The following is a 15,264-nucleotide window of genomic DNA, read 5'->3' on the forward strand; positions in this document are numbered from 1 at the left end:
GATAAGGCCTGAGAGCCATAAATAGTCATTAGGAAATGCACATACATCAAATCACGGACCACTTACACACCGCACGTGGGCTCAACCTTGAGGGTAATGGGTGTTGACACTGTCTGTTCAGACAGTAACAATAATAGAAACTCACGCTGCACCATACTCACAACGGGTAAGCCAACAGGAGGGCAGTAAGCAATGCATGCAAGATAAAACATGAAGGACGACATGCACACAAGACTAATCACATAGACAAAGTTGCCTGGATGCCCATGTGTACTACATAGTGCAGCACATGTTGAAACAGCAAAAAGGCTCTCATTGCTAATGTACCTAAAGGGGACCCTCCTCACACTTAACTAATCTTGCACAAAACACATGCACATACAGCAGTACCCTGCAAAGCTGCATGTCCGTGAGCCACACTGACAAGGCAAGTAACAGTGCATGATGAATAGCATGCCAGCAGGCCCAACATATTAACATTTTGCAGGCCACCTCACTGAGGTGGCTGAGTGTGGACCACATCCTTGAAGGAGCAGGTCACACTCTGACACATCCTCGTGTACATACAACCCCTGATGTAAACAAGACATTTGATGACAAATAATGCACAAGTCTCCCAACTCTGACCAAGGCCCATATTCCACCCAGCTTGCAACATCTCAGCATTGTAAATGCACAGAAGTGAAAGGCTCACTCCCTGAAAGGTATACCGGGCAGTAAAACCAAAGCTGCAGGTACCACTATCACACAATGCAATGCACACACATACAAATCTGAGCTCATCAACATTGACAACTAAGTGGTACAAACTGGTTTCCTCACACAAATGAACAGAGGACACAACTGGTGCTGCTTGTGTGTAGAGATTGTACAAGCACATTTGTCATAGCTGTAAACTGTGAGAGGACAATGTACAACATCCGTGATGTCCTCTGAATAATCACTATCCCGCCACAAATAGGCATCTCCTCAAAAACAGTCAAAATGTACACTGTCCTGCAGTCTGCTTGAAAACTCATCCAATGCATGATCATACATGAAACACACTGTTAAACTGTATCTCCCCTATCACATTGCAGAGGGAGAGACATCACCTCCTGGACAGCTGGAGCCAGGCACTTTTTAACCATTCACTCACTGAAACTACCTCACCACATGCTCACAACTAACCCTCACACACACCACGCATAGTCTGTATGATCAGTGCTCCCGCGTAGTCGTAGGTCGCAGCACGTGGCATCCCGTAGAGGGGTGCGAAGACCCCAATGATGAAGCATGACACCAAGGGTCCTGTTGGTGTGTGAGGGGTATTTTAAAAACACTATGTGCTCCCCACCACAGTAGGGAACACATCGCCCAATCTGGTGGATTCTTGTTTATTTATATTGTTTGGGAGAAGGAATCCACCCCCTATCTCCCTCTCCCCTTTTGTTAATTATAGTATACAGATAAGCTGTGGCATGCTTTAAGAATAGATGGATGGAGGAGTGCCTTGTAGGTGTGTGTTTTTCAGGATCTGGTACTGCGTTGTGGCTGGGGATGCAGGAGCACGAATGAGTGAACACATGACGGCAGAAGGGGTGTGACAACATGCTAAACAAGCACACAAATCCAAGCATTCTAGCAGGGCACAAAGTGAAATGTGTATGTGAAGGCTGGAGTGTCTGGTCACCCATGACTCACCGCGAGCTAAATGTCTGAACAGTCACCAAAGATCATGTGCACAAGATTAGGCAGCCTAAAGCCAAGCGGGGCACAGGACACACAGCGTCAGCAGGTGTAGCCTGCACGTTGTGAATTGCAAGCTAAACAACACATACACAACCATGTACGTCAGGCACTATATGGTACATTTGCCATTCTCAACAGCATGCATGTAGTCACTGTACACGTAATCACATATGAACAACCATCGTAAACAATGCCATATTGAACGCATGCAGACTGGCAAGAGATGTGCGTTGACAGCAATGAGGCACAATGTACTGTGTTAAACACACTTACTACACAATATGATAACGTTATCTGTGAGGTCATGCTGCATTAGCCATTGTACATGCCCAGTGGCATTGCTCTGAAGACAATAACAGTCATGCAATGATGTCACCTGTAATGCGGCTGAAAGATTATCCACACGACTGGCAGGGACTGGCCGTACCTTTGCTCATCAGAGTGGTGCGATGCTGAAAGGGTTCCATCTCCAAATATCTCCTTGGTCTGAGTACAAATGACAGACACAAAAGGGAGATCAGGCGAGGGAAGGAGAGGATGGAAACTGCATGGAGGGAGATCTGAAACAAAGTTAAACATGCATAAGGATTCAATACGTTTGTCACAGAATCACAGAATACCTTTGGACCTACACTGTACCAGTCACACCTGTGAAGTGTAACCACTGGCATTGTACCCTATGTGTGATCACAGATTTAGCAATGAGACTAGATCAGATGCTTCAACACCAACAGATAAATAGGTAGTACAGTTTCTCACCTGAACAAAGCAAGTGTAACCCTCACTAGGCTGCTACTATGCAATTAGATCCATGCGGCCATCAAATATTTCACTGTGTATGATTGAGGGTCCTAATCTCAGAAAATGTAATGCATAGCAGTGCTACTGACACAAGGCCAACAATCCGTATGTAGCCCTGTGAATCTGTAAAGGCCATGACAGGACAGTAGACATCACCCACAAGAGCCGTTAGCAGCTCCTCAAATGAGGAAAGGAGTGACCTAAACACATGGACGCCCCACAGGAGCCAGTCATTGGCTCTTGCAACTGTGCCCCACTATGCTAAACATGACATGCAGGTGTGACCAAACTCAACAGCGAGTAATGAGGAACAAAGCCACAAAAATAAGCCTACCGTGACCATGAGATGCTGCACGGCACAAGACAATCCTGTGAATTACCACACTCGACTGGTGCCACAGAGATGTAACATTTGCTATAGCCTAACGTAGTGATGACATCAGCGCAACATACCTGGCATCATGGGAATGGAAAGTGACCATCAACTCACCGAGAAGGCTAGCAAAGCAGTGTTCTCCACCGGCACTGAGGTAACGACATGACAGTGACATGACATACTGCCACTAGGGGCAATGCATACATGCAAACAGACTCACAGGACAGTTGACAGAACATGTGGGACATACACTGGCCCACACCGACACAAAATTGTTTTCTGGAAATCAAACTGCACTGGCCCACAAGGTTGAGTGGATGATTCGGACACATCCTGCTGCACACAGTGAGGCTGCAATTCTCCACGGAGCCTGTGTTTTTGATGTCACACACAATGGCAAGCTGTGTTATCCGCAATGTGTCAGGGTCAATGTTACCACACATTGATTCATTCACCAATGTCAATACTCAACTACAGATGACTGTCAAGAAAGGTGAGTGTCTTGTCATGGGAGTGGCAAAACATGAAATTGATACATGGTAATATGACAATGTATGAATGGGCCTACAACATGCGCATGAACAGTTTCCACACATTTATGAACCATACCAACAATAAACTGCCTGTTTGTAATCCTTACCCAAACTGACATTTCCACATGTCCGTGCAGGGAACGCATATTCATCCGACGTTGCCATCATCAAGAGGAATTGCAGGAGGACCAAGATGACAGAAACAGACAACAGGCAGGGTGACCTGGAAAGGACAGGCACACAAGGGGTCACGTCCTGGATATATTAATTCTGACATGGTCATGTACAGAACACTAACAATGTAGTACACTTTCAAAGTTCACTCATTGCGCTCATGTGTGTGGCATCACATCGGCACTTGTGTGACACTGCACCACAAACATCAAAGTGACATTGTAGACAGTCTGCTGGACACACAGTATGCTACACATGTCACTCCATGGTAGTAGCATGAACACTATTTTACAGGCACTCACCGTTATGAGAAGAAGTTGCGTATGAGCTGACTCAGGATATCATCATCATCCTACTCATCGCTAGCATCCTGGCCAAGGCCTTCATCCACAACGGGTGGATGTTCATCATCATCAGGATCCAGGATGAGTGGCACGTCCTTCTCCACTGCCATGTTGTGCAGCATGCAGCACACAATGAAGATGTTACAATCCTTGAGCGTGGCGTATGGTAGGGATCCGCCTGTCTTGTCGAGACACCTGAACCGGCTCTTCAGGAGTCCAAACGTACGCTCTATCACACGCCTGGTCTGCCCGTGTGCATTATTGTACCGCTGGTCTGCAGCAGTTCTGGGGTTGCGTAGTGGAGTCATGAGCCACGGCATGTTTGGATATCCGGCGTCTCCTACAACAATACACCATGGCAATGAGTGTGTAAAGAGAAGCCGTTAGAGAGACAAATCACATTAAGACATACATGAGAAACAGTGCTTACCCACCAACAAGACATGCACAATGGTTTCGCAGCTGCAGCATCATCTGTGGTACCCTGCTCCTCCTCCTGATGAATGCATCGTGGCACGATCCTGGAAAACGTGCACAAATATGGGAAATCATCATGTTAGCAAGACACACCACCAGGGCATTTATAGAGTGGTAATGTTTCCTGTTGCGGTAGGCCTGCTCCTGAGCCTGTGGTGGCACCAGTCCAACATGTGTCCCATCAATAGACCCAATTACATGTGGCATGTGTCCCAGGGCATAGAATTCACCCTCGACATTGGAAAACTGTTCTGGAGTAGGGAACTTTATGAATTCATCAATGTGCTCCAACATAGCAGCTAAGACATCACGTAGTACACAGCTGAACATGGTCTGGGACATCCCCCCCACATCAGCTATGGTGAATTGGAACGTACCTGTGGCAAAGAAATGTAGGGCTGCCATCACCTTTACCTTGGGTGTCAGCGCAGTTGGATACCTGTGTCGCGGTTGGAGATGTGGTTCCAGCCTGTCCGTCAACTTCTGAATAAACTCGCACGTGAATCTGTAGCGGCGTATGCAACCACGTTCCCTCATATAGCATCCAAGTCAGGCAACGGCCTTGGCAGAGGGGGTGCCCTGCAGAACATGTTTGGGGAGAAAGGTGTACAACTATCTGCAAACAACAATTACAATGTACATAGCACAATGAACACTGCTTCAACACATCAAATGACAAATGATTCTGCCGTGGGCTATACATCATGGACACTTATGCCAGCTAGTTGGCACTCCTACAACAAAACTGATTCACCTGTTGTCAGTGAAATGGACATGACATGCACTGAAATGTTCAGCTGGGCTGGTCTGAGTTACCAGAACAATGTATCACGTCAGTGACACACGTCACATGACCTGCATGAGAAGGTTGTCAACACATCCAGACAGCTAACTGCAAGGAACACACCCACGTCACATGTGCTATATTTTTTACATTTCTGTGATATTGTGCCTGAGTTGTGCATTTGACTAAACTACACCACACCCATCCTCAGAATGCAGATCTGTATGTCTGTGGACAAATGCTCTATGATGCCATCACACACATGAGCTGTCGAAATGCTCCTGTGGCATGGTGTGCGTACATATGAGACAATTGCAATCAGGACACAGACCCATCACAGATGCACCGAAATAGGATTACGTTTACCGGATAAAAACAGCATGTCCAATCAGTTACATGGCACACACATTACATTGTCACACAGGGTAATGCTGAGCATCAATTGGTCAGGTGAGACAGTGCCCCTGTCCCTGGCATCATCTGACAGATGTCTGTACTGAAGAGTGTGAATTTGAATTTGAATTTAAAAACATTTATACAGCGCTCGTTTACCCAGCGGTTTCATGGCGCTAGTGGTGAACAGTGGACGGCAGCAGCTAAAGGGATTTAAGTCGAGTAGGCTTGCATAAAAAGGAAGGTTTTAAGATCCTTCCGAAACTGGAGGTAAGAAGGTGAGGTGGGCAGAGTAGCCGGGAGGGAGTTCAAAAAGGCAGGAGCCAAGACAGCAAATCTCGCTCCACCCGCCTTCTGTTTTTTAAAACGGGGGATGGTTAGGAGGGCCAAATGACTGGAGCGAAGTTCTCTACCTGGGAGGTAGGGCTTAATGGCAGAGCAGATGAATTCGGGGGCAGTGCCCGATCTGGCCTGGTAGGTGAGGCAACCGAGTTTGAAAAGGGCACGTTCTTTCACAGGGAGCCAATGTAGTGATTTGAGTAGTGGGGTGGGCCTGTGGTATTTGGGCAGGCCATGGATCAGGCGGGCAGCCTGATTCCGTACCAGTTGCAAGCGGTGGATCGCGTAGGCAGGGGCCCCGTTATAGACTATGTTGCCATAGTCTATACGAGACAGTACCATGGCCAGCACGATTATTTTTAGAGCAGAGGGAGAAAAAAAACGGGAGACTTTCCTGATTATTCTGAGGGAAAAAAAACTGGAGGAAACCACGGAACCAACTTGTGAGTGGACAGTGAGTTGAGAGTTAAGAAGGATCCCAAGGGTTTTTACTTTGGGTACAGGGAGTGGGGGGGCACCAAGGGAAGGGGGCCAGAAGGAGGGGGACCATGGACTGCAACCACCTCCGGTCAGGACCAGCTCGGTCTTGTCCGGATTAAGTTTGAGGTGGTGGCAGTTCATCCAATCTTGAATGAACGTCATTACTGTCTGGACGTTCAAAACGGATGAAGATGAGTGGGACAGGTTGAAAATTAGCTGGAGGTCATCCGCATAGTTGAACACGGTGACCTCCAGTTGCTGTAACATAAAAATGAGGGGGAAAATGTATAGGTTAAACAAAAGGGGGGAAAGTGATGAACCCTGGGACATCCCAGTGTTCATCTGAATAACAACATGTTCATGATGTTACTCATATGACAAGTGTGAAGGTGATGTGAACGACATAGTGGCCCATCACACATGTCATGTCTCCACAGCCCATCACACATCAACTGTGCCACTAGATCACATGCCCTCTGCTACAGAACTGTGTGCCACACCTAGGGCCTGCTCATGTGAGTATACCATGCCAACACATACATGGACATCCTCATGATGACCTCACACCCACATCCCTGCCATGTGTTTTCCTGTTCTCACTATAGTAATAGTGCCATGCGTGAGCTTGTTGAATGCACTGTACACATGAATTTACTAGAGAGTGTGAAACACCCAGTACCCCAATGGTAAGTGCGTGTGTACGGGTCGTTTCCCTATTGCATTGAAGACATACGCGAGCAGAGCGTAACCCAATAGTACGTGCGTGTGTATGGGTCGTTTCCCCATTGCATTGTAGACATACGCGAGCAGAGCGTACCCCAATAGTACGTGCGTGGTTACGGGTCGTTTCACTATTGCATTGTAGACATACGCGAGCAGAGCGTACCCCAATGGTACGTGCGTGTGTACGGGTCGTTTCCCTATTGTATAAGTTGCATTCGCGATGGAAAACGCACCGTACTTGTGTGGGGTTTCCAGATAATACATAGGGAACATCTAGGGGACGAGTAGAATGCCCAGAATGCAGAATAGTTGTCACGGAAACAGAGATTTGAGTGCGTTCCACAGGTGTTCTGGAAAAATTAGTTGGCCAAAACTATACAATGTTGCAAAATTTGTTGTGGTGCTCAAGCTCAGTTTTTAAACCATGCAAATGTGTGTCATGGCCTTATGTGTAATGGGATTGGATGAAAAATAGGATGCTAAATTATCTGGCCTATCACACTGTACTCCTTGGGCTGACAGCCCCTCAGCAGCACTGATTTTAGGCTGCATGTGGCTGTGAGAGGGCACTCTCCTGCACAACATTAGAGTGGACCACACTGCTGCTGTCTCTGCATTCCCTGGACCCTGGTTTTGCTGAGCATGGAGAGGGCACCTGCATTCAGTGAGGAGGAGAACAAGGCCCTGCAGGCCGCCCTCCTGCCAAACTACAACAAGCTGTATGGGAGATCAGGGGAGCAGGTGAGTGATGACTGCACTACCTTGGACTGTGCACCTGTTGTGTGTGTGACACTACAGCCATTGTGTATTAATGGAACTGAGATGCAATGTCGTTTTGAGTGAGTGCCGGATGTGTATATTGTGGTATCTCCCATGCAGTGAATGATGTGGTGAGATTGTGTTCACTGCTCACCTGCATTGTGCTAACTGTGACTTTCAATGCAATGTGAATCACACTGGAGGAGTGTGGCTCAATGGTTAGAGCGGCAGACCCTGATGCAGAGGTCTGGCCCAGGATCAGGGTTCAATTCCCGACGTGGCAGGGTCTTGGGTTAATTTGTCTGCGGACTCGATAATTCTCGCCTCGGTGCCTACTCTAATCATGGGGTCCCATGCTGCAACTCTGGGCAATAGCTTGCTTAATCTCCACAACGGCCCCTACAGTACTGAGAAGCCTGGCTTCACCTTGGGGATGCCCAGGAGGGGCATCTCACAAGGAGAGACAGGAAGGGTTCCACAGCCTTATACAGCGCTGGGACGCCCCGGTGATGGGCAGCTGTGCGCTTTACAAGTATCCTATATTTACATTCACTTTATGCTGTGCCAGACCTTGCATGTTTTTGTGGCATGATTTACTGAGGTGTGACAGTGTTCCCCCCAGAGTGACAGATGAATGTACTCACTGTTGATGATTGTTATTCATCACCGGTGTGGATGTTGGACAAATGCATGTTTCGAAGTCATTGTGTATATGCTGTTTAGCAACACTGATGCATGACGTATGCCACAGCTGTACCCATCTGATGTGACAAGTATGCAGTGCCGTGTGCATGACTTGAACAGTTAGCATGAATCCTGTGTCACATCTTCCTAAAGTGTGACATGTGCAAAGAGAGGTTGTATACACTGTTGACAATGACAAGCAAATGATCTGTGCCAGGGTGTGCATGTGTGGTCTGCTGAGGGTTCTTAGGTGTAGTGGGATATGTGACAGCATATCTTGTTCAGTGTGTGCCATGCTCAGTGAGTGGTTTGCAGCCCTTATGGGATCTGTAGCCTTTCAAAGACATGTAGTGCATTGGTGTTTGCTCACAGGCCACATTCACATGGACAATGATGCAAGTCCGGTCAGCATCCTATGCCCTGTTGTCATCGTCAATGTGGTGCAAGTGTGTGTCTTTGGGACTTTGACCAGGTGTACTGATGTTGTTTCACTTTATCTTCCTGACAGGTATCTGCCTATGAGAAGGGGGAGATCTGCCTGGACATAGCCAGGGCTGTCAGGAGTGAGGGGGGCCCTCGCCGGAGGATACGTAACATCCGCAAGAGGTGGCAGGACATCCGGTGCTGGACCCGCCGTATCGCCCGGGTCCAGCTGAAGCTTGAAGCTCCACGCCGGCATGGCGGCACCCGTCACCTCACCCCCCACATGCCCTGGGTCCTTGAAGTGGATTTCCCAGACCTCCATAGGCAGTTGCAGGAGGGACAGCAGCAAGGAGGGGGTAGGTACATGTGTGTTTGTTGTCATGTGTGTCACATGCTACCTGCAGTGCTCCGAAGCCTGGTAACACTCACACAGTTGGGGTGGTGTGGTCAGACAGGCACTTTATGCATTGTCATTTAAATGCCCCATATTCAGCAGATGCTCATTTACATCCCTTCCTCCTCCACATTTGTCCCCTGCTTAGGGTCTTTCATTTTTGCGCATGTCCTCCTAGGGTGCAATGTATTGGTATGCATATTGCTTATGACATCATCATGTCGGAGGGAGGTCTGTGACACGTGTTGGTGCCTTAACTGTTGCACGACATGTGCACTGTGTTTGCCCTTCATGATATTTTGGCACTGATCATGAGTCTCTACATGGAGTTCAGCCGGGGTCTGCCTCAGTGGCCTTTGTCCCTGGTATACTTTGTACTCTCATGTGTTAGCTACATGTGCACACTGTCCATGTATACAAAATTTGGCTGGTGCATACTCCCACTGGGCAGTGTGTGTGTGTGTGTGTGCATAGTTACAAGAAATGTTGCAGGTTGTTTGTAAGTAATATTGATGGGCAGCCACACAATGTGACCTTGGCTTACTTGATATAGCTGCCCAGTTATTGATACCCAGATTATGAGTTCTCACTACTTGAGCTGTATCACTCACATTGACGGAGTGATTGGGGTGTTGTACATGGGAGGTGTGATGGGCCTGCCTGTTTGGCCTTGTCAGTGGTGTGCTGTGTATGTTATTTCTGATGTGAAATTGTCACTGTGCACTTAGCCTGTGCTGCTGGACAATGCAGTCATTGTTGGATTTACAGGCAATGTTATTGGCTTCCAGAGATGATTGTTCCACATCGTTTATTGCTACATGTATGGATTGGTGGTGCAACACAGTATTTTCTTGGTGTGCACACTACAGTATTCGGATTTCCCATGTGGTTGCGGGTGTGTCAAGAATGCATCAATGTTTTTCACATTCACAATTGTAGGCACATTAGCTTTGTCATTTTCGGAATTTTGGACATGTGTGACACTTCAATTGACTGCCGGTGTGTGTTCTGTGCTAGCAGCTGTATGGTGTGGTGATAGTTGCCCCTGTGAGGAGTGTCACTACAGTGTGTGGGGTTGGAGGGAGCCTCTGTACCAATCATATACTCACACACAGTCAACAGGTCAGGGTTTTATCCACCACCTCTCTGTTGCCCACTCTGCCCACCAAGTTGAAACATGGTCATCTGCAAATCTGTCTGTCCATGTGCCTCATGGGAACAGTTCAGCCATAATTGTCAAGCCATGCCTTCCCTGGACTGGGAACAAGGTTCCTGGAACCACTTTCTGGCATTACAGCCGTCTTCAGCCATGCTTGTCTGTATACACTTCTGTGTTTCACACAGGTCTGGCTGTAGACAGCTGTGATGCCAGTGAGAGGTGAGTGAAAACTTGTTTCTGGTCCAGGGATGGCATCACATGGCAGTTCAGGCAGGACTGTTCCCATGTGGCACAGGGTCAAACAGATTTGAACATGACCATGTCTGGACTTGGGTGGCAGGGTGGGCAACTGAATGGTGATTGATCAACACCTATCCTGTTGACAGGCAGTGGCTCATCATTGTGACTCTCATACAAGTGATGGCCTTGTCTGTTACTTGTATCTTTGTATACAATGAGCGTTGTGTCTATTACAATTGCGCATTACTAGACTTATTTATGTGCTCAGTTATGTGGCATGTGACTCATGATGCATGGCATGATTAGAAATGTCCACAAAAGATTTGTTGCTGATATGTCTGATGTGTACAGGCGACTGATATATTTGTCATTTTCTCCTTGCCAACAGCATCATCACCACAATCTGGAGGAGACACAGGCACAGACCGGACAGAGGGACCCAGCAACAGTGCTACCAGCTTTGAGGAGTCGGAGGGAGGCAGTGGCACAGAGGGTGAGGGGAGTCAGGCGGCCGGACCTCATGAGCACGACACCTCTTACCATGCGGACGGCTCGGATTCTGACTCCCAGGAGGAGGGGGAATATGCAGCCATGCCATCTACAACAACTTTGCGTGTCCCCTCCTCCTCCGGAACCATCTCCACCCTCCCAGTTGTTAGGGTCCCTAGGGTCCGTGCTACCCCCGTGTCTCCTTTGTCCCCGGCACCGCAGCCCCTGCCACTGTCTCCCCTGCTGCCCTCAGTGCTGAGTCTGTGGACCTGCTACGGCAGATCCAAGTTGGTCAGACATCGATGCTGACTGTCCTCCATGGCCAAACACACATCTTGACCCAGTTGTTGTCATACATGGAGGGCATGTCATCAGCCATGTCTGGCCAAAGTCGGAGTTTGGCAGCCATAGAGTCTTCACTGAAGGCAGCACTGTCCATCCTGCAGCATCAGCTCCCCCCTCCTTTTGACCCATCCACATCACCCTCTCCCATACCTGTCCAACTTACACGCAGACGCCACAGGTCAGACACCAAAACAGACACACCCAGCACACCCACACGGAAGTCAAAACGCAAATCTCGACACACCTAATCTCAAGAGGATGTAGGCACACCCACAGGGAGAGGGGACAGACTCCACACACACATCCACAGACACATGACACCTGACTCACAGCCCTCTACCTCCACCCCCATTGTGTCCCCGAGTTCAGGTGGTAGTTTGTCTGAACTGGCAGCAGTGTGCAGCACTGAATATTTGTCATCCTTTTGCGCTGCACCAGACACTGTGGAGGATTCCACCCCACCTGCACCCACCACACCTTCCCTCTCCTGTCCCTGCGGTGCCGGAAATTTACCCCGACGATGCCCCCCATGTGTCCACAGACATCTGATCTCCATGTGCAGGCACGTTTGGGTGTGACAACATCCACTACGCCACCACTGTTGGGGACATTTATTTGGACTGGCCATTAACCTTCTGTGAGCCTGGACTCATTTTTTTCGTTTTTCAATTGTGGCGCTGAATAAAGCTTTTCATTTTTCATTCTGAGCTTTTGCATTTCAGGAGATTGCTTTGACTGCTGTGTGCCTACGAGTTGTTGTGATGTTCATATTTGCTTACTGTAACATATGTCTATTTCCTGATGGTAATGATCTGGACCATGGTATGTTTGTGCTATCCCAATGTTGCAGCAATCTATCTAGATTGGTGTGTCTGCAGTTTGCATGCAGACATTGTCCCAAAGAGTGTCCCTTCCTCAGTGACACATGTGATGTTCAATATGGACAGTTACACATTAGTGGTGATGACGTTTCTGTTGATTCCCTATAGATTTGTACCTTCCCTTCAGCAATGGCCATGCCTGCTCACAAATGAATTCAGAATCAGTGCTATCCATGCTACTCACTGTGCTTCGTTTTGTAGAATGTAGTAATGCCTTCAGGGAAACCATCATACTTTATCAGACTATGCATGACAATGTTATCAGCCTTGATGTTATGATTCAGATTGTACATTTCTAATATTTGGACACACAACATGGAATTTTGTTTCTTTGTATCTATGGGATTTCTACCCTGTTACATCCATGAGGGAGTACATGTTGCACCACCTGGACATTCACATCATGTTCGGGATGTACATGACCCTTTATTGTTATATTTGTGCTTCATTTGTTTGGTGGTCTGTTACATGACTGCACACTATTGAGTGAAGATGGAGGGGGGATGGGGTGCCAGCGAACTAGACGGGTGGATATACATGTGGGATCTCACAATACACTTACATGTGGTGTGTCACACAGTGTGTGACAGGATACCATTCTCCGTGGAGTAGGTCACTGCTGTGTGTGATGTGTTGCTATGCAACTATTATGAGTGTTCCCAGTTAGGGATGTACACATACAGGCATGTACTTAAGGTTTGCCACTGCTGGGAGTCATATCCACCCACCCCTGTCATGTCTGGGCACTGCTGGGAGTCCTGTGCACACCCCTCTCCTATGGCTGGGCACTGCTGGGGGTCCTGTACATGTCTCTCTCCTATGTCTGGGCACTGCTGGGGGTCCTGTGCACACCCCTCTCCTATGTTTGGGCACTGCTGGGGGGTCCTGTGGACACCTCTATCCTATGTCTGGGCACTGCTGGGGGTCCTGTACACATCCCTCTCCTATGTCTGGGCACTGCTGGGAGTCCTGTGCACACCCCTCTCCTATGTCTGGGCACTGCTGGGAGTCATATCCACCCACCCCTGTCATGTCTGGGCACTGCGGGGAGTCCTGTACACAGCCCTCTCCTATGTCTGGGCACTGCTGGGAGTCCTGTACACAACCCTCTCCTATGTCTGGGCACTGCTGGGAGTCATATCCACCCACCCCTGTCATGTCTGGGCATTGCTGGGAGTCCTGTGCACACCCCTCTCCTATGTCTGGGCACTGCTGGGAGTCCTGTACACACCCCTCTCATATGTCTGGGCACTGCTGGAGGTCCTGTGCACACCCCTCTCCTATGTCTGGGCACTACTGGGGTTACTGTGCACACCCATCTCCTATGTCTGGGCACTGCTGGGGGTCCTGTGCACACCCCTCTCTGATGTCTGGGCACTGCTGGGGTCCTGTGCACACCCCTCTCCTATGTCTGGGCACTGCTGGGAGTCATATCCACCCACCCCTGTCATGTCTGGGCACTGCTGGGAGTCCTGTACACAACCCTCTCCTATGTCTGGGCACTGCTGGGAGTCCTGGAAACAACCCTCTCCTATGTCTGGGCACTGATGGGAGTCATATCCACCCACCCCTGTCATGCCTGGGCACTGCTGGGAGTCCTGTACACACCCCTCTCCTATGTCTGGGCACTGCTGGGAGTCCTGTACACACCCCTCTCCTATGTTTTGGCAGTGCTGGGGGTCCTGTGCACACCCCTCTCCTATGTCTGGGTACTGCTGGGAGTCATATCCACCCACCCCTGTCATGTCTGGGCACTGCTGGGAGTCCTGTACACAACCCTTTCCTATGTCTGGGCACTGCTGGGAGTCATATCCACCCACCCCTGTCATGTCTGGGCACTGCTGGGGGTCCTGTGCACACCCCTCTCCTATGTCTGGGCACTGCTGGGAGTCCTGTACACAACCCTCTCCTATGTCTGGGCACTGCTGGGAGTCATATCCACCCACCCCTATCATGTCTGGGCACTGCTGGGAGTCCTGTACACACCCCTCTCCTATGTTTTGGCAGTGCTGGGGGTCCTGTGCACACCCCTCTCCTATGTCTGGGTACTGCTGGGAGTCATATCCACCCACCCCTGTCATGTCTGGGCACTGCTGGGAGTCCTGTACACACCCCTCTCCTATGTCTGGGCACTGCTGAGAGTCATATCCACCCACCCCTGTCATGTCTGGGCATTGCTGGGAGTCCTGCACACACCCCTCTCCTATGTCTGGGCACTGCTGGGGGTCATATCCACCCACCCCTGCCATGTCTGGGCATTGCTGGGAGTCCTGCACACACCCCTCTTCTATGTCTGGGCACTGCTGGGGGTCCTGTACACATCCCTCTCCTATGTTTGGGCACTGCTGGGAGTCATATCCACCCAACCCTGTCATGTCTGGGCACTGCTGGGAGTCCTGTACACAACCCTCTCCTATGTCTGGGTACTATTGGGAGTCCTGTACACAACCCTCTTCTGTGTCTGGGCACTGCTGGAAGTCATATCCACCCACCCCTGTCATGGCGGTGCTGGGGGTCCTGTGCACACCCCTCTCCTATGTCTGGGTACTGCTGGGAGTCATATCCACCCACCCCTGTCATGTCTGGGCACTGCTGGGAGTCCTGTACACAACCCTCTCCTATGTGTGGGTACTGCTGGGAGTCATATCCACCCACCCCTGTCATGTCTGGGCACTGCTGGGGGTCCTGTGCACACCCCTCTCCTATGTCTGGGCACAGCTGGAGGTCTTGTGCAC

The sequence above is a fragment of the Lissotriton vulgaris genome, chromosome 2_1, assembly GCF_964263255.1.
Source record: "Lissotriton vulgaris chromosome 2_1, aLisVul1.2, whole genome shotgun sequence".
Classification (NCBI taxonomy): Eukaryota; Metazoa; Chordata; class Amphibia; order Caudata; family Salamandridae; genus Lissotriton; species Lissotriton vulgaris.